Genomic DNA, 26,154 nt, shown 5'->3' with positions numbered 1-26,154 from the left:
GAGAGGAATTAGAACCCCTCTCAGGTTTTTATTGCCGTTTGTGCCTCCAATAGGGAGATTCACCCTATTTGTCCTCTTCACTATTATCATTGATTGAAGGTAATAGAAAATCCCAAAATTTCTGGGGGATGTCCCAAGAAAAATATTTGAGGGGAAATCTTCCAATGGGTCACTGGTTCTGGCAAAATGGGGATCCCCAATGGATTCTTTTAGTTTTTCAGGGATTTGCTCTCACTTCCTGTTTTGGCTATGGGACAGGAAGTGAAGGGAAATCTTCCCTATGACAACATTGTCTTATTTATTGATGGAAGAAGGGTATTTATATAAGTGTGTGATTTATTTATTTATTTATTTTTTTTATACAATTTTCATTCAATATTTGACAATTATAAAGTCATTTTGTATTTAATTAAAGTGTTACTAAACCCAGGACCCTGCATTCACTATATCTGGTCTCCCACAGTACACAGAACATGGAAATGCAATTATTTTAGTAAATATAAACTGCTAAATACCTTTTCTCATCAGCAGTTAGAGCAGTCTTGTGATTTCTATCGGTGTCCAGCACAGCACTGGTTAAAACTTGTAGGAGGAGTTTTCTTTCTGCTCTAGGATGCAGATGCAGAACCCCTGACCTCTGTCTGGATAGTGCTGATTGGCCCTGTGCTGATCATGTGCACTCTTCCAAGAAAAACAAACAAACAAAAAAAAACCTATCTAGCAATACACATGAAACTGAGCATGTGCAGAGGGACTCCACACAATATGTCTTATCAGGAGATAAGAGGGGAACATTGGAAGAAGGGGAGGATCAGAGAAGACAGGATCAAACAGCATTTTTAAACAATGCAGAGGATAACCCCTTAGGTTCCACAGTGAGTATAACCAGCATACTTTACTGCATATACAGACTGATTTTACTGTTGTGGGTTTAGTAACACTTTACGTTTTTGATACACCAGGTGCGTCCTGTGAAAGCAGCTTCCCTTTGACATATTTCAGTCACCTTTTTTCTTTTGCAATAATACATCTGCTGCGGGGACCGCACTGACTTGCGTTGGCATATTTCTACAGTTTAAACCATTTTACCTTTTCATTAGCAATAAAAACTGACAGCTTCTAATCCTTCTCCACTGTATCCATTCCACTGGATATCACATCATGAGGTAAATACCTCACATTTTGATGAAATAATTCATGCTTTATTTTATTAGCAATTTTTTTTTTGTGAACTACATTTTTTTTTTTTTTTAAACGGCTATGAGGTATTTTATCTCAAAATTTAAAGGGGAAAATAACTCTTTGCGATTTGGGCCTAGTGGTAGCGATGCAGGGTAAAACATCGGCCCAGTCCTGGGAAAGTAGCTTTGTGTATTGTATGCACATTGGGATACATGCTTCCAGTAACACTGGGAATTCTCACCACAAGCTTCATTTAATGTCCGACTGCCGTAAGTTTCCAAAATAATGACAGCATATAGCAGCAGAGAGGGAGCGTTGTCACAAAGTTAAGCACATCAAGCAAGATAGATAGACGCTTAGCAAATAGTTGCTAAATGGCGCTAATTTACAGCCTCCAGAATTACCACATAACTGAATCAGCACTTCAGTGATTCAGTCTTAGCATTAACTGTATGTTGGGAGCTTCACAAATCTGGAAAAGAGAGGCCCTTGGTGTCAGGGCTCCCATGGCACTCTACAGGCTGACTGCAAGTGCAGACATGTTGGACCCTCCTTTCAGGATTGCTGATTAACAGTTTAACCACTTCCAGTCCGGACACTTTTACCCCCTTCCTGCCCAGGCCAATTTTCAGCTTTCAGTGCTATCACACTTTGAATGACAGTTGCGCAGTCTTGCAACACTGTACCCATATGAAGTTTTTTGAATTTTTTTTTTAGACAGATAAAGCTTTATTTTGGTGGTATTTATTCACCACTGGGATTTTTATTTTTTTGCTATATAAATGAAAACGTCCAAAAATTTTGAAAAAAAGTTATTATAAAATTTTGCAAATATATAATATTTCATCATAAATCTTGTCCAAAATGTATTCAGTTATCTTTTTAGGAAAATAAAATAACCCAAATTAGTTTATAACCAACCATTATCATTTTTAAAAAATAATTTTTACATTTTTATTTAATTTTTTTTTATATTATTATTATTTTTTTTTTTTCTACATACTGTCACCGTAGCAGTACAGTGTCATCGTGGTGACACTGTACTACTTGTGGGGGGTGATGAAGATTTTTTTTTTTTTTTTTTACACTGCTCTTACACCCACAGAGGCTGTAAAAGCAATCAGTTCTCCTTCTCTCTGGCTGCATTCTTGCAGCCATTGAGAACTACTGTGTGAGCTGTGATTGGTTACAGCTTGTCACATGGTACAAGGCTGTTGTGAATAGCCTTGTACTATGTGACCTCTGTGATCATTCACAGATTTCACACGTAGTAAGCAATGGTGTCAGAAGTGACATCTTGCTTACTACTCTGCATGTGATCACTGATTGGCCAATCAGTGATCACATGATCAGGACCTCGCAGAGAGGTCCCGTATGATGATCGGTGTTCCACTGTGTCTGGAGGACACAGCGGGCACCGGATTGCGGTGCTGCGCACTCCCAGGGAACGCACACAGTCCATAATGGCGGGTGCCGTTTATGAACGACAACCAGCCCCTGGACTGCCACCGTCCGGCCGTTTATATACATTGGACAGACGACAAGTGGTTAAGGGCCAGTTCACACTACATGCGTTTCACTTGCCTTTTTCTGCATCCAATACGCACAGAAAGTAGGCTATGTGGTTGTCAGTGTCATAGTTCACATCAGTGGTTGCAGTTCCAGTGCGTTCCGTTGCAGAAAAAAAAAAGTAGAACAGGCTGCATTTTTTCTGCACAGAACTGTACTGGAACGCACCAAAAACGCAGTGGAAAGCAATGTCCCTATTTCAATTGAAGAAAAAAAGAGCGGGAAAAATGAACTGGAATGCATAAAAAACAAACCACACTGGAACGTGTCAAATGCACCGTAATGTGTCAAAAAAGCATCAAAAACGTTCACGCGGAAATGCATCCAGAATGCATCGCTACTGCGTTTCTATAGTGTGAACCGGACCTTAGGGCTAGTTCACACTAGATGCAGTTCAGTGCCCTTTTTTCTACATCAAAAATGCATGCTTGGTGTTTTCCATGTATTCCAATGGCCCTAGTTCACACCACTGCAGTAAGTTCCAGTCAGTTTCCAGTGCAGAAAAAAAAAAAAGTAAAACATGCTGCATTTTTTCTGCACAGAACCATACTGGAACATAGCAAACTGCATTAAAAACTGCACCTGAACTGCTTTCGGTGTGAACTGTAAGCAAAAACGTATCCGGAGTGCATATTTGTAGCGTGAACTGGCCCTTACCCTAGGTTCACTCCTAAGCGTTTTCTGCAGCATTTTGCAGAAACGCAGTACAGTCCATTTAACATGATTTCCTATGGGACATGTTCTCATCTGTGTGTTTTCACCTGGTGTGTTTTTTGGAAAGGGTCAGGGACTTTATTAAACACAAAACATTGCATTTTTGGTTCTATAGACTTCAATGAGAACGCTGCAGAAAAGCATGTATTGCATTTTTGCTGCGTTTTTAATGCATTTAAAATCTTCCTAGCAACAAGAAAAAAAAAACATCAAAAACGCAGCAAAAACGCAAGTGCAAAAACGCAATCTGCATAGGCGTGAACCTAGACTTAAAGCGGAACTGTAGACAGGAAAGGGCAGCACTGTAAACCAATCAGGCTTTTACTAAAATTCCCAGGTAGCACAGGGTTGACTTAACGGATAAGTTCACCTTTTGATAAAAAAATAATAAATGCATATTTTTTGCTGGTAAAAAAAATGTGCATTCTTTTTATGTTGCAGGAGCCTGGAAAGCATTGCACCAGTGATCAATGCCAGTTTTTTAAATGATCTTTTTAATTGCCGGCAATTCTCTTTTATATTTAGCTGTCAGTGGGGAACCCCGCTGACAGCTGAAACATTAACACATGGTTGTCACTACTAAAATACCGCATGTGTTTTTGGTGAATTCAAATGTTTTTGTTTTTTTTTAAATGCTATGCAGTATCCTACCACATACTCGGATGCAGTAAGATACCGCTTAGTGAATTGTGCCCAGTGAGCTTCTCACCGGGCCCCCTACTGACCCCGGGCCCTCGGGCAATGCCCAAATGGTCAGTCCGCTCCTGGTCACAATGCATGCTTGTGATTGGGAGCTTCCAATCTCGTGACTGCTGTGACACCCAATCACAGCAGTGATATGATCAGAATGCCCACCTCTGCCTTCCAACATTTAGATTCTCGTAAAGAGCTGAGGGGCGTCGGCGGCAGCAGCAGCAAGGAATTACTCAGACTGCACCTCCTTAACTGTATGTGAGGCCAGGATTTGGCTGAGCTGTCTGACAGGATGTCTGAGCTAGAATGGACTTAGAGTATAACTAAAGACAACACTTTTTTTTTTTGTTCTTGGATAGAGTTCAGATTGATTAGAACACTTGTTTTTATTGCTGCCTGTGCCCTGTAAGGGAGATTCACTGTCTCTCTAATTGTCCTGTGTACTATTATCATCAAAAGTGAAACAAAATCCCAAATCTTGGGATGTCACCAGTACAGGGATGGAGGGGAAATCTTCCAAATGGGACACGAGCTCTAGTGACCCTTGTGATAATCTGGGATTCCCTCACTTCCTGTTTTGGCTATGGGACAGGAAGTGAAGGAAAATCACCCCAATGGGACACGGCAAAAACCTCACATGGGTTCTAATCCTCCCTTATTCTATCCAAGATGAAAAAAATGCTTTTAGTTCTACTTTAACACAAATATGCATTTTCTGACAGATAAGTCTAGGATAATTGAAAGCTTTTTACATTTGTTTTTGACAATGCAACCTCCTGCCAGAAAAAAAATTGCAGCAGGCTCCCAGCTCCAGAGATCAACATACCTGCATGCCAGCATTCGTGGTAAGATATCAAACCATTCCCTAAAACCCTCCACAATGGCTACCAAGATGGACAAGAGCTTGTTTCTGCTTTTTCCATCATATGGGCTTAGCATAGTGGGATGGAGGGGAAATCTTTCAATCGGGACATGAGCTCTGGGTTCCCTGGTGATAACCGGGTATTCCCTCACTTCCTGTTTTGGCTATGGGACAGGAAGTGAAGGAAAATCACCCCAATGAGACACCGATGGCAAAAAAACCTCACAGGGGTTATGATTCTCCCTTATTCTAGTCAAGATGAAAAAAATGCTTTTAGTTCTACTTTAACACAAATATGCATTTTCTGACAGATAAGTCTAGGATATTTGAAAGCTTTTTACATTTGTTTTTAGCAATGTAACCTCTTGCCAGAAAGAAAAATTTGCAGCAAGCTCCAGAAATCAACATACTTGCATGCCAGCATTTGTAGTCTGATATTGGAGCTTTCCCTAAAGCCCTCCACAATGGCTACCAAGGTGGACAAGAGCTTGTTTCTGCTTCCTCCAGCATATAGGCGCAGTCTAGTGGTCTAAGGATGAGCAGTTACACCAGCTAGATCAGCACATTGTCATTATCTGACCACATCTACCAACATGTACGATAACTGCATTATTTACACTAGAAACATTTTTATATCTTGGTCATACTCCATAACCTATCTACCCTGATAATCTTTGGTTAAAAGAATGCAGCAATATATACATAGAAATATCTCAATCTAAAAACAGCAGTTTGGTGCACAGGAGCTCAATATTAAAGCTGGCAATATTGTAACAATTATTAAAACGGTAGTACACCTGAAAAAAAAAGAGATTTTCCCCTGCAAGGACTGCGACGGGCATTCTGGCACTGGCGGGAAACTAACTGCCACTGACATCCCAATGACACTAATACAGTGACCAGTGCTAATAAAAAGCACTAATGACACTGGAAGAGGTTCCAGGAAGAGGTTAACATTTGGGGCGATCAAAGGGATAATTGTGTGCTGTGTTGTGTTTTACTGTAAGCACAGTGGTTTGTATCGCTCTGCCATGCAGAGCGATACAAAGCAGTTTGCAGGAGCTGATAGGGGAGAGATCTCTATTATTTACATACAGACGTCTCCCCCGTCAGTGATACTCGGCAATTGCAGGGTGGGGAATCACCCACCGGTACCCGGTGATTGACAGCTGAAGCTGCCAATGGTGACGTGGGTAGGACGCATGCGCCCCCTACCCGGAAATACAAAATCACGTATATATACACGATTTTGTGCAGCCCTGCCACCCTGTAGCAGTAGTTCTGCTATAGGGCGGTCAGGAAGCGGTTAAAAAAAGGAGTATAGGAATAAAATTAATGTAAAAATATCTGAATAAATGTGGCTTCATGTGTAGGATATCATGTTTATAGGTTTGTATATCATTTGAAACAAATATTTTCCTTTTTTTTCTATGTTAGTAGGGGTGGATTTTTATGAAAGGATGTAAATTGATGAAGAAATCCGACATGCATAATTTGAAATAACGGTCTATACGTATTTTATATATTTGTGGAAATTAACCAATAAAAAGAGAATACATTTAAAAGAAAAAAATCACCTGGAATTGGCCTTTACAGTACTCTAGATCAGTGTTTCTCAACCTTTTTTCAGTCAAGGCACCCTTTATAATAATGGACAGTTTTGAGGCACCCCATTCTAAAATGTGAAAAACTATTCTAATAGTTTTATACAACTCTGCAACATCCACACATAGAACACCCAACATTAGAGGTGATTTATTCTTCCAAAGCAAATATATTTTTGTACACTGGTAACGACTAGTATTCCGATGTTTCTCTTCTCCCTCAGTTTTTCTCCATCACTGAGCTAATGTGACCCCAGCACTGATGGAGAGGGGCAGGGGAGAGTCAAACTAGGATGCTGTGCAGGCATCTGACATCCTCCTTATCAACTGATGATGTCATTGGTTGTCAGGACGCCAGCAACTAGAAGGTCATAATGGTGCACAATGAAAACCTGTGGCTTTGTGTAACTAAAAGGCAGGCTTGTTCCACCCGCTGGCTTTTATACAAGTTTTGGGCAGTTTTTAGACATTTTGCCAAGGGACCCCCGAACAAACCTCGAGGCACCCTGGTTGAGAAAGGCTGCTCTAGATCAGGGTTTCTCAACCAGGGCTCCTCCAGGAGGTTGCTAGGGGTTCCTTGAGCAATGAAAAATTTCTGACTCTCAGATACATTTCTACTGACACCATTGATCTTTTTATCTATCTGTAAGGGGGTCAGGGGCGGACTGACCATTTGGAAACTCGGGCACTGCCCAAGGGCCCGGGGTCAGTAGGGGGCCCTATGGGATGCCCCTGGTACCTTTTTCATAGGCTTTTTTGAGTTTGGGCAAGGACACAGGGGCCCCATGATCCCCGATTGCCCGGGGGCCCCATGAGTTGTCAGTCCGCCACCCTGAAGGGGGTCATTCTTCCCAATTACACAAGTGTTAGGAGCATTCTTCCCACTTACCATCACACTATTGTAACATGAGTTTTAGACAGTCATTTTTAGCAGGGGTTCCCTGAGACCAGAAAGTTATTTCAGGGGTTCCTCTGTGTTAAAAAGGTTGAGAAAGGCTGGTCTAGATCCTCTATGAGTATTGTATTGGGCCATTTTGCATCATTCATGGCTAACCTCTGCATTATAATCTGCATTATAATCACTATCAACTAAATAAAACATAATAGCAAGTCTCTATATTTATTTTACATTTAGCACAGGACGGTTGTTTATAAAACCATATCCTAAGTTATTTACTAAGGCTGGGTTCACACTGGTGTGTTGCATTTTGGCTGCGTTGTAGGTGTGTGCGTGGCTTACGTTCATTTTACATGCACTTTTAGCTGTTTTCCCATAGACCTCTATTAGGGTACATGTTTTTGCCACACTTTCCTAAAGAGCACCAAAGATGCAGCATGCAGGACTTTTGGTGCGCAAAAAAAGTGGCAAAAATGTGCGACCTACTATAAGTCAATGAAACTGCAGCCAAAAATGTGTATAAAATGTATGGAAACCATGCATACACCCAATATGAACTCCGCCTAAGGGTATTCATCATGCCTTCCATTCTTCCAACTCTATCAGACACAGTCATAACATCCTACTGAATGAGAATAAATAATAATGCATGTGTCACACATACAATTTGTGACACTCAGGACTAAACTTTTTTTTAAATTGTAAAGAATCCATTCAGAACACATGAACTGCGTGACTCTGCTTAAAAAATTCTACAGTAACCGCAATAAATCAATTTTTGTCTGAGAATAAAACAGCTTTAAAAAAGCCATTCACTTATTTCTGTGGTTATCATTCATGAACATTAGGCCTTAGACAGTGTCTAACTGGTAATGCTTTATTACACAGTGTCCCAAGTTCTGTGGAGTATTCCTACAAATGAAATACTCTATTAATAAGGATCACACATCTCTCTCTGTGCCTAGACTTCCCGCAGCCCGTGAGCTGCTATTGTAAGTGAGACACACATCCTGGCCTGACAAAGGACGCAGTGTACAGCAGGGGCGGAAGCTGCTCTTCCTTCCGCAGGTCATTCTGACCTTGTGGGTTCTGCAGTCAGATGTTCCCTTCATTAGGCACAGTACAAGAGTTTATTCCAAGGAAAGAGAGGTACACATATCAGCAACATAGTAGTGACAAAGCTTACGTAATATTCAGTGCAACCACTATGTCATTTGCCAGCTGTTTCTATTTTAGGCACAGCCTATATTGTAAATGTGTAGAATTGCCAATATTTGCAATACAAATCATATACTATGTATTGATCACTTTCAGTGTTTAAAAGTGCATATTAAGAATTCTTTGAGTCAAAAGGTATTGTAATCATTTTGGGTAATTTATATACAGTACGCATGTGTACTAGAAAGTAAAGGGGGCAGAAGTACACACCCCACCATACCCACCCCAGTGACACAGCAGAACATGCCATACTTGGCATAGAGAACATGGTATATGCCATACGGACACAGCACACACTATACCCCACACAATGCACACTACACGCTTTATCTAGCAGAGTGCTCCTCAAACTGCGGCCCTTTCCTTACCTTTATCCTGCCCTTGAGACACTTTTACTCTCACTAATTTGCGGCACTAATCCTCCCACTGTCACCACTATTCCTTCCACTGATGCCAATGGTGGGGCACTATTACTATTACTTATACCAGGTGGGGCAACTTTCCTACTCCTACTGACTACAGGCTCTGTGAATTTCTTTTTACACCCACTGCCCATCAAGCCTGAGATATTGTTTACTTCCACTGTTGTTGGGACATTTTCTACCAATACTGGGCACAATCTAGCCCCCCTAAAGTTTGAAGGACAGTAAACTGGCCCTTCATTTAAAAAGTCTGATCTAGCACAGTGGACTCGGCACACTGCCAAATAAACTGAATCTGTCAGTGGACACACACTGTGACAAACATCAGTAGAGAATGTCACAACATGATGAATTGTATTGCCACTTTTAATGGAAATCCAAATGTTATTTGTGTATTAACTGACTGAACTGTGCAAGTAGACGTTTGCTATATTACAGTATACAGTATGTTTGCATGGCACAGAATGGTCTTCAAAAAGGTGAGGGATTGTCAATTCCAGTTTGGCAATTGACTAACAGAAACATATACAATGCTAACATGCTGGCTATACATAAAAAAAAGATTGTTTGCTGTTATGCATCTGTACATTAACAACTCCCTTAAGGAGAAAACTGGTCACACTGCAACAAAATCCCTCATATTGCTCCATTAGAAGCATTTCCAACACAGTAAAAACGTACAGCCATTATAAAATACTGAAACACTTCTCACAGATCATACTACTCCTTTGGAAAAAAGATGATAAATAATAAATACAAAAACATGTGCCTGTACTGCACTAAAATACAGTCATCGTGCGGTCAAGTCCACATATTGTTTAAGACAACTTGTTCCTTCTTTGCTGTACATTTCCCCCTAGCATTGTAACATTTTGGTACGATTTAGACATGGTATAGATTGTAGCCTTTACAGCAGATCATGCTATGTATAAACATATGGAGATCATATGTACATGCCATAGCATCATGACTGTACTACAAATGTCTTTGAAAACGCTGTTTATGAGCTGTTTATGAGCCTGTGTTACACTTATACAGCCATTTTTGATCAGTCATGTAGTCAAAGCCACACGTTACTGAAGCCTAAAGCAGCCCATACAGTCATCTTTTTCTTTTTTTTTTCATTCAACCAGCGGGAACCTTCTCCACCATCAGAATAAATTGATCAGTGCTTCTAGCTACAGCCGGTGGCACTGATCAGTCGGGTAAAACCCAACAGGCTGGTTGTACAGAAGTCAATGGGTAGATTGACTTTTGTATAACCGGGGTACCCATACATGGTTTGAAATTCAGCCGGTTCAGCATGGACCAGTCAGATTTTGATCCATATATGGCTGGCTTCACTTTTCCTGTGTAGAACTCCATGTAAATGAATTACCTGTAGAGAAATATCCACCATTTTTCGAAGGCTAAAAACCTTGTGGCTTCAGTCATAACAATCAATATAAATTTGACTACTAAAACCATATGGTCAGAAAATGTTATATTCAGCAGCAGTTAGAAAGTGCTGATCATGGCATTTATTCCCACAGTCTTCCACATAACTATATAGCTGCCATATTTACAAAGGATAAAGATTGGTAAAGTCTTAAAACTGTCTATTAACCACTTACCCTCCTGAGGATTTAATCCCCTTCCTGACCAGGCCATTTTTTACGTTACGGCGCTGCGTTACTTTAACTGACAATTGCGCGGTCCTGCAACGCTGAACCTCAATTGAAATTTACGTCCTTTTTTTGCCCACGAATTGAGCTTTCTTTTGGTGGTATTTGATCGCCTGTGCATTTTTTATTTTTTGTGCTATAAAAAAAAAAGACCAAATTTGAGAAAAAAAACATTTTGGACTTTTTGCTATTAAACAAGTCCAGTAAAAAAATTTAAAAATCAAATTTCATCATAAATTTAGGCCAAAATGTATTCTGCAACATGTCTTTGGCAAAAAAAATCCAAATACGTGTAAATTAATTGGTTTACATGAAAGTTATAGCATTTACAAATGGTGGTATAGGTACTGGGATTTTTTTTTTCTACTAGTAATGATGGCAGTCAGCGACTTTTAGCGGGACTGCGGCAGACATTCTGACACTGGGGGGGAACTAACTTGGTGTCACTGGCACCCCAGTGACACCAATACAGTGATCAGTGCTAAAAAAAAAGCACTGATACTGTACTAAGGGCACTGGGCAGGAAGGGGTTAACATGAGAAGTGTTCAAAGGGTTAACTATATGTAGGGAGTGTTTTACTAAGGGGCGGGGGGGTGTGTGCTTCACTGTAAGCACACTGATCAGGATGGCTGTGCACAGCCATCCCGAGCAGTGTGCCCGAGTTGATAGGGAGGAAGACTGTAAACAAAACAATCTTCCTCCCCGTCGGTGATCGTCAGTAATCGACGGGCATCGGCAGGTAATTACCGAACGGGATTGACAGCCGCAGCAGCGAATAGCGGCGTGCGCCCCCTATCGAGAAATGCAAAATCACGTATATATACACGTGATATTGCGCCCCCGTGCCACTCTAGCAGTATTTCTGCTATAGGGCGATCGGGAAGCAGTTAAAGAAGTATTAAACCAAAAACGTAATATATCACAGCTTACCAATCATAGCTGGTTTTTTAAGGCTTTTTTCTATTGTTCTCACCTGGTGATCTGGTCAGTACCACACCTCCTATATTAGAGTGCCCCCACGCTGGATAAAGGAACATAGGGAGTACCTTTGGACAGCAGCATTGTCAGTCTAGAGGGGGGAGAATCTTAGATGTATTAGTAGATTTAGATACACTAACAAATTAAAGACAAACTCCTGCTCACACTGCAGTTACAAGAAACGGTTTTTCTTTTGGGATAAAGGTTTTACATAAAAGAAAAAAATGCTGAGTGTTGTAAGTACCCCTGTCACTGGTAAATGGTTTGTTTCGTTCTTGTAACCTCTACATTTGCAGGAGAGCTTATTCTTCTGAAAATGAACAGTCTTACTGGCCAGATCACCATATGAAAATATAAAGGAAAGAAAACTGAAAAAAGAAACAAATGCAGCCACAACATCTAAGAATTGGTAAGCTGCAATATAATCAATGTTTGCTTTTGGGTTTAATACTGCTTTAAGGCTCCTATAAGACATTAGACTAACAATGTTCCGAAAGCCTTGGTTTTAGTTTCCAATGGTTTTTTTTATAAAGTTTTCACAACAACAAGTAATACAAGCAAATAGTGTACCATCTTACATAAAAATATAAGATACTGAGAACAACAAGGTATACCATAACCAACTGATGGTTCAAGGGAAAACACTTAGTGCAACCAAAACGAGAGTAAGTGTATTTCTCCTTGTCAATATATAAAAAAAAACAATACATAACAAAGGAAAGAAAAAGAGAAACCAGAGAAAAGAGTAGAAGAGAGTGGGTCAAGATGAGAGATATTTAGGCACAGAGATGTATTGAATCCACGGGTGCCATATGTTATCAAATTTCTTCAAAGTATTCTGCAGGATACAGGTGAGCTTGTCATTAACCATAATCCAATTTAGTTTCCTCTTAACATAATCAAGTGAAATAGCCGATTGTTTCCAATGTCTAGATAAGGTGATCCTAGCTGCCAGAAACATGTAAGAGATCAGCTGCTGGGATTTCTTAGGAACATTATCAGGGAATTTATGAAAGAGTGCTGTCTCCGGGATCTGCGTATATTTACTCCCGACTGAATTTACCAAGTTAAATATGCGAATCCAAAATCTAATTGCAAGTGGGCACTGCCACCAAATGTGATACATAGATCCCACCTGGCCACAACGCCTAAAACAAATCGCAGAGGCAGACGGATGCATCCTCACAGTCCGGGTAGGAACCAAATACTATTCTCCCCAACCCCCCTGAAGATTGCTGTAATATACCGGCCTCCTGGATCCATACCCCGCTTCCTGGAAGACTTCTCCTCCTGGCTACCCTTCTTCCTCTCCTCTGAGCTACCCACTATCATCCTTGGGGACTTCAACGTCCCTGTCAACGTCGACAACCCGGACACAGCCCGTCTCCTCCACTTAACCTCCTCCTTTGCACTTGCACAGTGCATACAATCCACCACCCACTCCGACGGTAATATCCTTGATCTTGTCTTCTCCAACCGCTGCGCTCCCCACAACCTCACTAACACCCCCTTCCCTCTCTCTGACCACAACCTGATTACCTTCTCTATCTCCTCATCCTCCAACGCCTACCCCTCCAAATGTCACACTTCTACCAGCCGTAACCTCCGCAACCTTAACCCTGCCTCCCTCCACTCCGCAGCTGATCAACTTCATGACCGCATCCTCCCCCTGTCCTGCCCCGACTTGGCTATGACCGCCTACAACAATGCGCTGTCAACAGCCCTTGACTCGCTAGCGCCTTTAACCACATGCAACATCAGACCCCGACCACTCCAGCCCTGGCAGACTGATCACACCAAAACCCTCAAACGACACAGTCGTGCTCTGGAGCGACTATGGCGCAAAACCAAATCCCAACAAGCCTTCACCCGCTACAAATCTGCCTTCCACACCTACACCTCCTCCCTCCATACTGCCAAACAAGCCTACTTCCTGACCCTCATCAAGGCCCTCTCCTCCAATCCTCGCCGACTCTTCTCCACCTTCAACTCTCTACTCTCGCCACCCCCACCTCCACCCAGCACCTCACTCACTGCCCTTGAGATTGCCAAGCACTTCAAAAACAAGATTGACACAATTCGCAAGGACATTGCCGCAACTCGCACGCCTTCTCAACCCGTCCCCTCTCACACAGCTACCCCCTCATCCCCCCTCCCCCTCGACATAACCCACAGGGACTTCGTCGCTGCTCAAACTCCCTCCAACCCCCTTCCCCCTCACTCAGCTACCCCCTCTTCACCCCTCTCCCATGGCCCCACCACTGCTCTGACCTCCTCTCCCACCCCACCCTACATTCCTCATACTGAAGCTCCCCCAACACTCCGCACCTTTGACCTTACTACCATCGAAGAAGTCTCCAAGATCCTCTCTGATGCCCGCCTCACCACCTGCCCCCTCGACCCTATCCCCTCACAACTCCTACAACCTCCCTCCCCCTCCATCCTACGCTCCCTCACCCACATCTTCAATCTCTCCCTCTCCTCCAGCACTTTCCCTTCCCCTCTGAAACATGCACACATCACCCCCATACTTAAAAAGCCCTCCCTGGACCCCAATGACCCGAACAACCTCAGACCCATCTCCCTGCTCCCATTTACATCTAAACTCCTCGAGCGCCTAGTCTATGCCCGCCTATGCTCTCACCTCAACGACAACAACCTCCTCGATCCCCTACAGTCCGGCTTCCGTCCCCTACACTCCACCGAAACTTCCTTACTCAAACTCTCCAACGACCTGCTAACCGCCAAAGCTAATGGCCACTATTCAGTGCTCCTACTCCTTGACCTCTCTGCGGCCTTTGACACAGTTGACCACCCCCTCCTCCTCAAAAAACTACACTCCCTCGGCCTCAGAGATTCTGCTCTCTCCTGGCTCTCATCCTACCTGTCACAACGCTCTTTCAGCGTTACCTATAATGCCACCACCTCCCTCTCACTCCCCCTCTCTGTTGGGGTCCCTCAAGGCTCTATCCTCGGGCCCCTTCTCTTCTCCATCTACACCTCCTCCCTTGGCCAACTCATACACTCTCACGGCTTTAACTACCATCTCTATGCCGATGACACACAAATCTATCTCTCAACCCCCCACCTCACCCCCTCGGTCTCCACCCGAATCACACACCTGTTGAGCGACATATCAGACTGGATGTCACTCCACTTCCTTAAACTGAACCTCTCCAAAACCGAGTTTCTTGTCTTCCCTCCAGCCCGGACACCACCCCCCATTGACTTCTCCATCATGTCCAACAACGCCACCATCAAACCCGCCCCGCAGGCCAGAGTACTTGGTGTCATTTTGGACTCCAACCTATCTTTCCAGCCCCAAGTCCACTCTTTAACAAACTCGTGCAGACTCCACCTCCGCAACATCGCCAAAATCCGCACGTTCCTAACTCCAGAATCCACTAAACAGCTCATCCACTCCCTCATCATATCACGACTCGACTACTGCAACTCCCTGCTCACTGGCCTGCCTCGCTGCTGGCTATCCCCGCTTCAGTCCATCCTGAATACGGCTGCCAGACTCATTCACCTTTCCAACCACTCCGTTTCCGCCACCCCCCTCTGCCAATCCCTCCACTGGCTTCCGATTGCGCAACAGATCAAATTCAAAATCCTAACGCTGACGTACAAAGCTGTCCACCATACTGCCCCGAACTACATCACTGACCTAATATCCAAGTACCGCCCAGCGCGCACACTCCGCTCCTCACAAGACCTCCTTCTCTCTAGTTCCCTGGTCTCCTCCTCCCATGCCCGCCTCCAGGACTTCTCCAGGGTGTCACCCATCCTCTGGAACTCCCTGCCCCAACCCATCAGATTATCACCTACTCTCCTCTCCTTTAGGCGCACCGTGAAAACCCATGTCTTCAGGGAAGCCTACCCCGCCCCCTGCTAACTTGCTGACCTCCTCCACTCTTCCTATCACTCCATCCCCCACAGCTATCTCCTCCTGTGCCACCATCCCCTCCCTCCTAGATTGTAAGCTCAAAAGAGCAGGGCCCTCGATCCCCTCATGTTTTGCATTGTATTGGTATTGTTCTGTCACATGTTCTGTTCCCCTCTGTAATGTACAGCGCTGAGCGAACTATTGGCGCTTTATAAATACTGTATAATAATAATAATAAAATACCATCTCAACAGCATTTTATAATTGGCTTCAATTAGGGTAGTATTGATAGAAATTTTTGATAGTGCCAAAGCAATATCTTGCCAATCCGATAATTCATAAATGACCACTAAATCCCTTTCCCAATGTTCCATATAAGGAAGTTGACAAATCGAATCAGTGAGGAGAGCATATATTACAGAGATACGGCCTTTTGGAGAAGCCCTGTGCTGGCAAGAAAGTTCAAAGGCTGTAAGCAAAGGCAACTCATCCAATAAAGCAAGCTTAGAGCAGAGAAATGAGACAATCTGGTTATATAAAAAAATTTCAGAGGCAGGCATATGCAATTTGTCCTTAAAATATTGTGAAGAATATATGCAAGAACCATTAAGATAGTCTCCTATCCGCACCAAGCCTTTATTGAGCCACCATTGAAAAGGGGCTGGTGTTAAACCAGGCACAAAAGCAGGGTTGCAAAAAACTGGAGCTAGAGGGGTATGTGGAGATGCAAATGACTTACGATGGCGTTCCCTGTCCCAAACTGCCAAAGAAAACGACAGAGTGGGGCACAGTATAGGAGGGCGCAAGCGATTAGGAAGCCAAAGCAACACCCCAACAGAGTGAGGGCGATAGAGATCCAAAGGGAAATATTTCCCCCAGCAGTGTTGTAAGCCAATTGGGCAATTTGTGCAGCCTGAAAGTACGCATGGAGATTAGGGAGGCCAATACCCCCCCCTCCCCGTGGTCTGGGAGCACAGGGCATCTTCTGATTCATCCGAGGCCATTTATTATTCCAAATAAAATGGAGGACCTCAGTCTGTAAATGCTGTAATTCCCGTCTCGGAAACGACACCGGTAAAGTCCGGAAATAATGTAACAATCTGGGTAAAAACGTCATTTTGAGGAAATTGACTCTGCCAAACCATGATAAAGAATAGTCCTCCTAACGGCGAAGATCATCTTTGAGTGTCTTAAAGAGGGGAGAGTAGTTATCTTGATATAGTGTCTCAATTGATGCGGTGAGATGTATCCATAAATAAGGTAACGACTTACTTGCCCAGTGAAAATCATAGGGAGTGCGAAGTTGTTGTTGCTCAAGCATGGATAAGGAAACAATAAGGGCAGTTATTTTTTGGGAATTAAGAGAAAGCCTGGAAAAAGCAGAAAATTGGTGTAATAGTGGCAATAAATTAGGGATAGTTATCATAGGGGAAGTAATATACAGAAGAACGTCATCGACGAACAGGGCACATTTTTGTTCCTGTTGACTGCAATGAATGCCATGTATTTGGGGATGGGAACAAATGGCCATAGCCAGAAGCTCGATTGCCAGTGCAAAAAGGAGTGGAGACAACGGACAGCCCTGTCTAGTGCCTCTTTGGATTGGAAATACAGAAGATTTGTAGCCTTTAATGGAGACCTGAGCCGAGGGATTATCATATAACAAGCGCAGCAAAACCGAATCCAAATGCCTCCAGGGTAGTAAACAAATATTCCCACATCAGACTATCAAAAGCCTTCTGAAGGCCCAGAGAAAGAAGCAAGAGTGCCCGAGAAAGGGGGGCATCCCAATTAGAATGGGCAGCTGAGATCAGAGTAATAGGTCTGCGAATCTAGTCTAACGTTTGATGACCGAATATAAATCCCGAATGGTCTTTATGAATATATTGTGCCAAAAAGGAATTAAGATGTACGGCTAAAAGTTTTGTTAAAATTTTTAAGTCACAATCAATTAATGAAATAGGGCGATGATTACGAACATCAGAGGACTATTTATGGGGTTTGAGAATAACACTAATATGCCCTATTTTCTTCTAAAGGGACCCCACCCTCTTCTTTCAATGAAATGAATTATGGCGTCATATGTGGAAGAAGATGAGCAGAAAAAGTTTTATAGTACTTATTAGGAAGGCCATTGGGGCCCGGGGATTTATGTGACAGTAGTAATTTAACAACGCTTTGCAGCTCCTCTGAAGTAATAGGTTGTTCCATAAGCTCTTTATGGGCTTCAGTGAGGGAGGGAATAGGCAAAGACTCCAGAAAAGATCGAATAGAGGAAGGTTCCATTGGCCGAGGGGGGCCATACAGGGAGGCCTAAAAATAATGAAATTCCCCAAGGATCTTCTGAGGATCTTGCATGATAGTACTCCCCTTTGTCCGGAGTTTTGGCAGTGCTGTATGAGCGAATTTGGGGGCAAGCTTATGCACTAGAAAGGAACTTGGTCTGTCCCGCCACTTAAAAAACGTATGATTCATCCAGCGTAATTGTTTTCTGCTTTCATGGTGAGGCAGAGATTAATTTCCAACCGGGCTTGTTCCACTTTAGACAAGAGATCCGAGGTCGGGGTAAGTTTATGTTGGGCAACTATCGATTCATATTCTCTAGATTTGGCAGAGAGCAATTCCTCACAGGATTTTTTTTTATTCTGGAGGACAACTGGATAAAGAAGCCTCTAACAGAGGCCTTGTGGGCTGCCCAGTTAATAGAGGGGTTCGTATCCTCTGCCCTGTTAATTGTAAAGTAGGACTTGAGATGGTCGCCCACTGCCAGGCAACATGACTCATCGCTCAGTAAAGACTCGTCCAATCGCCAATGTGGTTTAACCACTCTAACCATCAAATCCTAGAGCGTCAGAATTACAGGGTCATGGTCCGACCAAGGTGTCGATACAATTTTGGCCGATCGAAGCTTAGCTATCGTTTCTAAGGGGAGAAACACATGATCTATAGGAGAATAATGGTTATGGGCCCTAGAGAAGTGGGAGTAGTCATTAGAGGGGGTGTTTTTCAAAGTGATTTCCCAGCAAAATAAAGAATGGATACATGGATGGATAGGTGAGGTTGCTTTGAATATTAAAAATTAATTAAATAGAGTTTTTGGTTTGTGCTGCTCAGATGCAGTGTAGTTTCAATTTATTATCAATAAACTGCTTTAAATCATCATACAAATAGATATTTGAAATCAAATCTTTATTATTTTTAGCAATAACATGGTATTGGAGAATTTCTGCCAATCACAGGCTATGTCACACCCATCTAGCCTGCATCAATTGCTTGTATGTACTTAGAATAAGAAGAAGGTGATTCCTCTATCAGTCCACTCCATGGTGGTAGGCAAGGCAAGGTGGCAGGAGTTGGTAATGGTAGCTGAATTTTGCCAGGAGAGGTGTTAGGAGCTGGTAATGGAGGCAGACCATTGGAGGCTTGCAGGAGTTGCTAATAGTGGCAGAGCAACAGTGGTTGCAGTAGCTGACAATAGTGGCAGGCCAGCAGAGGTTGCAGGAGTTGGTAATGGTGGCAGACCAGTAAAGGTAAGGAACTGGTGATGGTGGCAGGCCAGGAAAGGTTGCAAGAGTTGGTAATGTTGACAGCAGCAAGCCAGGAGAGGTGGCAGGAGCTGGTAATGATGGTGGAAGAGACAAGCCATCAGAGGTGGCAGAAACTGGCCAGGAGGGGTGGCAGGAGCAGGTAATGTTGGCAGGCCAGCAGAGGTGTGAAGCACTTGTAATGGTGATAGCAGCAGGCTAGTGGAGGTGGCAGGAGTTAGTGGTAGCAGCAGGTTACTGGAGGTGACAGCCTTGGTAATGAAATAGGGCCAGCAGAGGTTAAAGGAGCTGGTAATGGTAGAAGTCTAGCATTAGTGGCAGGAGCTGGTAATGGTGGCAGAAGGTCAAGGAAGGTCTAGCAGAGGCTGCAGAAGTTCATAATGGTAGCAGTCAGGCAGAGGCTGCAGGAGCTGTAATGATAGTAGTCCAGCAGACATGGCAGGAGCTGCTAATGATTGCAATCCAGCAGAGCTGGAAGGAGCTAGTAATGGTTGCAGGAGCTGTTAAAAGTGTAAGGTACGTAGCTTTTTTCTTTAGGAGACAGACTACTAGGATTAATGTACTGGGTAGCATCAGTGGCCTTTTGTAATCATTGCTGATCCAGGAATGGTTAACGTCTGAGTGAACCAGTACACAGTATCAAGAGACAGGAGGATTGTCACTCTACCACAAAACTACCTGCTGCACTGAATACCCTCTCAGACATCACACTGACCACACGGCAAGCCAGAAGCTTGAGAATGTACTGAGTAAGATCTGGCCAGTGTTCCAGCCTGGAATCCCAATAGTCCATGCGGTCCTTACTTCAAAAAAGTGTTCACAACAGCTCTTGACCCCAAGGAGTCTACAATTATATGGATTAGATGCTGCTGTGACTGTTGCTTGCAGCCTGGTCTGTACCCTGTAAGTAGAAAAATAACAAGAGTGTTGCTGAGGCATCCAACACCACTCCTCTTTTTAGTGATCTGAAGATCGTAGGCACATGGGGCATGAGAGGGGATCCAGCCACTATCTGGAAATACAGATGATAGGTTGTTCCTGTACCTCTCCTAAGTGGCAAGCATTTACATATGGATAAGTCTATTTGCCACAAATTGCCTGCAGCATGGGACACCAGGTCCTCTGTGTTGCTGAGGACAACAGTGTTCTCAACATTCTCACCCCATCGATTTACAACTCTTGGGGTTTGGGAGAGGTGACATGTCTCCGTTTAAGCCTGCCCCAATTCCTCCTCATTTGCAGCACCCCAACCCTCCTCCTCCTTATCCACAAAAGGGATGAGGATAGTAGGCAAAGCGTGCTGCTGGCCCTAAGACAGCATGTAGTCCTTCTCTTCTTCCTGGTTTTGTGCCTCCAGTGCCCGATCTATTAAACCACATAATGTATTCTCCAGCAGGAACTCCAAAAAGGATCATGCTGCTAATCCCAGCCTTGTTGCGGCTCACCATTCTATTGGCCTCTTCAAATGGTGACAAGATGTTGCACAAGTCCTGAATGAGGAGCCACTGACCTGGTGAAATGAACCCAAGCTCCCCAGACCCTGTCCTTATCTCACACTTGCACAAATTCTCATTTGTAGCCTGCTGCTACTGATGAAACCACTGCAGCATTACCAATGTCAAGTTCCAGCAAGTGGATGTATTGCATACCTGAGAGCCTGCAGGCAGCTTGTGCCACCGCTGCATTTAAGCCAGGTGAACGCTTGCTGTATATAACCACCTAAAGTAGACACACTCTCTTCTTGTCTACTACAAAACATCCTGGAAGCCAGGGTACCTAACAAGGAACCACTGCCCCTGAATGAAATCCTCTCTAGCTGCGGTTCTGCCTTCCTCTCACTTTTCTCCCTTATAATCTCTGGCACAAAGCTGATCTGCCACCATGTCATCCCCACCCTTGCTTGAGCCTACCTGGAAGTTAGCTGCAGAAACATCACTGACAACTCCTGCTCCCTGCCTAAAGTACCCTCCTCAACTGGGAGAAGGAAGATGAGGAAGGCTTTTTGAGCCACTTAACTACTTCTTTCTCATGCTCTGGCTGTATAGCATCACCCACTGCTAAAAAGAAAAGGCAGACATGTCTAGCCTCTCAAATGGTGCAGTATGACCACCAGTTTGTCCTTCAGATGCAGAACCTGCTTGCCCCCTATTACATCCGCAGGCAGCACCTCTGCCTCTCTCGTTAGGTTGTAATAATAACACACTGTTATGTAGCCCACCACACTGCAATTTACAGTAATGTAGCACAATACAGCACTATGTAGAGCACTGTAATGCACAATTCTTTAAATAATTTCAGCTTTCCCTATCTGCTCCAACACACACTAAGAAAAGGCTTATGGGAACCCCGCCAGGAAGAGATGAATCGCTTATTAGAGGATAGAGATATGACGTACCAGGTATTGAGAAGTAACTCTGTAGTCCAATGGAAAGATGAATTACATAAGTTGATCATGGCAAGTAATAAGATCTTAAATAATAAAGAAGCCCTTTTCTTAGACCCTTTATCCTGCAGGACTCCGATTATATATTTTTTACTTAGGGTTCACAAAAATATTCAATGCCCCCCTGGTAGGTCTATAGTCAATGGCATGGATTCTGTTTCGGCCCATTTGGGCCAGTACATTTACTTTTTTTCTGCAGCCTTTAGTGTCAGACATGTCTGCTTTTTTGAAGGATACCATGCATATCATACAGATCCTCAAGTCTTTAGTGAACACTCCATCAAGTACAGTCAGGTCCATAAATATTGGGACATCGACACAATTCTAACATTTTTGGCTCTATACACCACCACAATAAATCTGAAATAAAAAAGAACAAGATGTGCTTTAACTGCAGACTGTCAGCTTTAATCTGAGGGTATTTACATCCAAATCATGTGAACGGTGTAGGAATTACAACAGTTTGCATATGTGCCTCCCACTTGTTAAGGGACCAAAAGTAATGGGACAATTGGCTTCTCAGCTGTTCCATGGCCAGGTGTGTGTTATTCCCTCATTATTCCAATTACAATGAGCAGATAAAAGGTCCAGAGTTCATTTCAAGTGTGCTATTTGCATTTGGAATCTGTTGCTGTCAACTCTCAAGATGAGATCCAAAGAGCTGTCACTATCAGTGAAGCAAGCCATCATTAGGCTGAAAAAAACAAAACAAACCCATCAGAGAGATAGCAAAAACATTAGGCGTGGCCAAAACAACTGTTTGGAACATTCTTAAAAAGAAGGAACGCACCAGTGAGCTCAGCAACACCAAAAGACCCGGAAGACCACGGGAAACAACTGTGGTGGATTACCAAAGAATTATTTCCCTGGTGAAGAAAACACCCTTTACAACAGTTGGACAGATCAAGAACACTCTCCAGGAGGTAGGAGTATGTGTGTCAAAGTCAACAATCAAGAGAAGACTTCACCAGAGTGAATACAGAGGGTTCACCACAAGATGTAAACCACTGGTGAGCCTCAAAAACAGGAAGGCCCGATTAGACTTTGCCAAATGACATCTAAAAAAGCCTTCACAGTTCTGGAACAACATCCTATGGACAGATGGGACCAAGATCAACTTGTACCAGAGTGATGGGAAGAGAAGAGTATGGAGAAGGAAAGGAACTGCTCATGATCCTAAGCGTACCACCTCATTAGTGAAGCATGGTGGTGGTAGTGTCATGGCGTGGGCATGTATGGCTGCCAATGGAACTGGTTCTCTTGTATTTATTGATGATGTGACTGCTGACAAAAGCAGCAGGATGAATTCTGAAGTGTTTCTGGCAATATTATCTGCTCATATTTAGCCAAATGCTTCAGAACTCATTGGACGCCGCTTCACAGTGCAGATGGACAATGACCCAAAGCAAACTGCAAAAGCAACCAAAGAGTTTTTTAAGGGAAGGAAGTGGAATGTTATGCAACGGCCGAGTCAATCACCTGACCTGAATCCGATTGAGCATGCATTTCACTTGCTGAAGACAAAACTGAAGGGAAAGTGCCCCAAGAACAAGCAGGAACTGAAGAAAGTTGCAGTAGAGGCCTGGCAGAGCATCACCAGGGATGAAACCCTGCGTCTGGTGATGTCTATGCGTTCCAGACTTCAGGCTGTAATTGACTGCAAAGGATTTGCAACCAAGTATTAAAAAGTGAAAGTTTGATTTATGATTATTATTCTGTCCCATTATTTTTGGTCCCTTAACAATTGGGAGGCACATATGCAAACTGTTGTAATTCCTACACCGTTCACCTGATTTGGATGTAAATACCCTCAAATTAAAGCTGACAGTCTGCAGTTAAAGCACATCTTGTTCGTTTCATTTCAAATCCATTTTGGTGGTGTATAGAGCCAAATATGTTACAATTGTGTCGATGTCCCAATATTTATGGACCTGACTGTATATTAGTTACAGCAGATGTGAGCTTGTTATATACTATTCTTAGCCACGAGTATGCTTTCATCTCTGTGAATTGGGCTCTGTCGAGTTCTGATAGGACCAGGAAACATAGGAGGTATATATTGGATTGTTTGGAGTTTTGTCTTTGTAAAAACTATTCCTGGTATGATCAATATTTCTTGCAAGTACAGGGAGTAGCTATGGGTGCTCGTTTTGCTCCTAGTGTTGCTAATCTTTTTATGGTACACTGGGAGGAGGAAGTTGTTTTTGGAGAGCGCCCTATCCAGTTAGTATTTTATAAGAGGTACATTGATGACCTCTTTATGATTTGGGAAGGTGATATGGCCATTCTGGAAACCTTTGTGCATTGAATAGTAATAATAAAACTATTTCTTTGACTTGGAATATTGATTCTAATCGTATGTTTTTTTTGCATCTTGAAATCTATAAAGAAAACGGTCAGTTTAAGACCCATAATTGCTTTAAACCTACTGATCGTAATGGTCACATACCCCTTGATAGTTGCCACCATAGGACATGGCTATGTAATATTCCAAGGGGTTAATTTATATGCCTTGGATGTAATTGTTCATCAGTAGATGATTTTATATCATAGTCCCAGGTTTTGGCCGCTAAATTTCAGCAAAAGGGTTATTCCAAATTAGCTATTGATAATGAGATTGATGAGATTGATAAGGTCAGGGCTATAGATAGGGGTCTTATAGTCTCCAATTTCCAAATATCTAGAAGTGCAGTCTCTAATGTGTTCAAAATGACTCTAAGTTATAACGTACAATGTAGAAAACTTGAGATGATCTTTACTAAGCATTGGGGTATATTAAAAAAAGATAACGTGTTGGGCCCTGTCCTTCCTGCACGTCCTCAGTTTGTTTATAGGTAGGCCCCTTCATTAAGAAATATAATAGCACCAGGCGTGGTGGACCCCCCTTCACATAAAGAGAATAAGTTATTCTCCTTTTTGTCTGGGTTTCATGCGTGTGGACGTTGCACGGCTTGAAAACATTCCAAGAATAATAATAAGAAACGAAAAGAATTTGTATCTACAGTCACAGGAAAGAATGATAAAATACATGAATTGATTACTTGTAGCACGCAGGGAGTAGTTTACATGATGGAGTGTGATTGTGGGCTCCAGTATATATTAAGAAAAGTCTTAAAACACATAGCGTTTCTAAACATTTCAGGCTATGTCATAACAGACATCCTAGGAACTTGAAATTTTGGGTTATTGAGAAGGTTAATAAGCATTGGCGTGGGGGAAACTTTATTAGACAATTAGGCTGTAGAGAATCATTCTGGATATACGAAATGAAGGTTCTCGCTCCTACCGGCTTAAATGTTGAATTTGATTTAAATTGTTTTCGGATCGTTAATGTCTAGTATTGCTGTAACACACGTTTTCTTAATTACCAGTTATTATAAGAGATGGCTGCGGAATATTTTTTCAATTTTTTAATATATTTTTTAGTTTGTTTCCCCATGGATAAAGTACTTAATTTTGGCTTCCTGGAGGTCACTTAATGCCACTTCCTGTTTCTGGGTTTTAGGCAAGATTTTATAATATAATTTTTTATTAAAGTTATCATCTCTGTTGAGCAGTTGCTCCTGCCACATTATATGGTTTGGATTAACAAAATTGGATTATTTCTTCATTTCTGGTGTCTTGGTTTCCATGGCGGCAGCACTGGGTATATGTGAATGCGTGTGTGAACGTGGCTCTATCCCCGCTGACGAAATCCTGCCCAGGACATAACATGTACGGGAAGAGGAGCCACGCCTGCTGATGTCACCCGTAGCCATCTTACTTCATCGTGGATATTCATTGTACACTGGCGCTGTTCATTGCACTTGGACGCAAGTGCTGATTGTGAGTTTTTATTAATAAAAACTTATATATATATATATATATATATATATATATATATCTCAGAGAGCATTGTTCTGTTTTTTGCTTCCATTTGGTTATACTGCATATTGGTTGATTTGCCTGCCTGGACCGGTATTGGCGCCTTTAGAAGTCTGGGAAAGTGCTGTATGACCTACCTGTTAGTTCAGGGGTCATATTTATAAGGTGAGAGGCCTAGTGTGCTCTTTGGGTGATGGGACCTAACATTCTTCCTACGAGAAGAAGTCTACTGTACGATGCATGATTCTTCACACTTTCTACTGTGAATGGGTGGTCCATTTTTAACGGATTATCAGTACTGGTGGTCTTCCTCTAAGAATTGCTTGGACTTTTATTAATATATTTTTATTTGTAATTTTTTAATATTTATTATTGCGCTGCACTTTTCTTGTTTGTTTGTGTAACATAACAAAACAGTTATTTCCACACAATACTTCTGTACAACATATGATCACAATCATAAATTAACTTAAAGAAAAGAAAAACTGAACAAAACATTGCTTTCGATCTCAACTGTAATCCAATTTTAAATGCTGTGATAGAGGAAATCCTCAGCTCTACAGTCACATAGTGGTAATCGAATGATATTTGGATATAATGTATGTGCT

Source organism: Staurois parvus, unplaced genomic scaffold, assembly GCF_062004578.1.
Source record: "Staurois parvus isolate SC_StPar_1 unplaced genomic scaffold, SC_StPar_1.0 ptg000086l, whole genome shotgun sequence".
Lineage (NCBI taxonomy): Eukaryota > Metazoa > Chordata > Amphibia > Anura > Ranidae > Staurois > Staurois parvus.
This window is presented reverse-complemented; position numbering follows the sequence as displayed.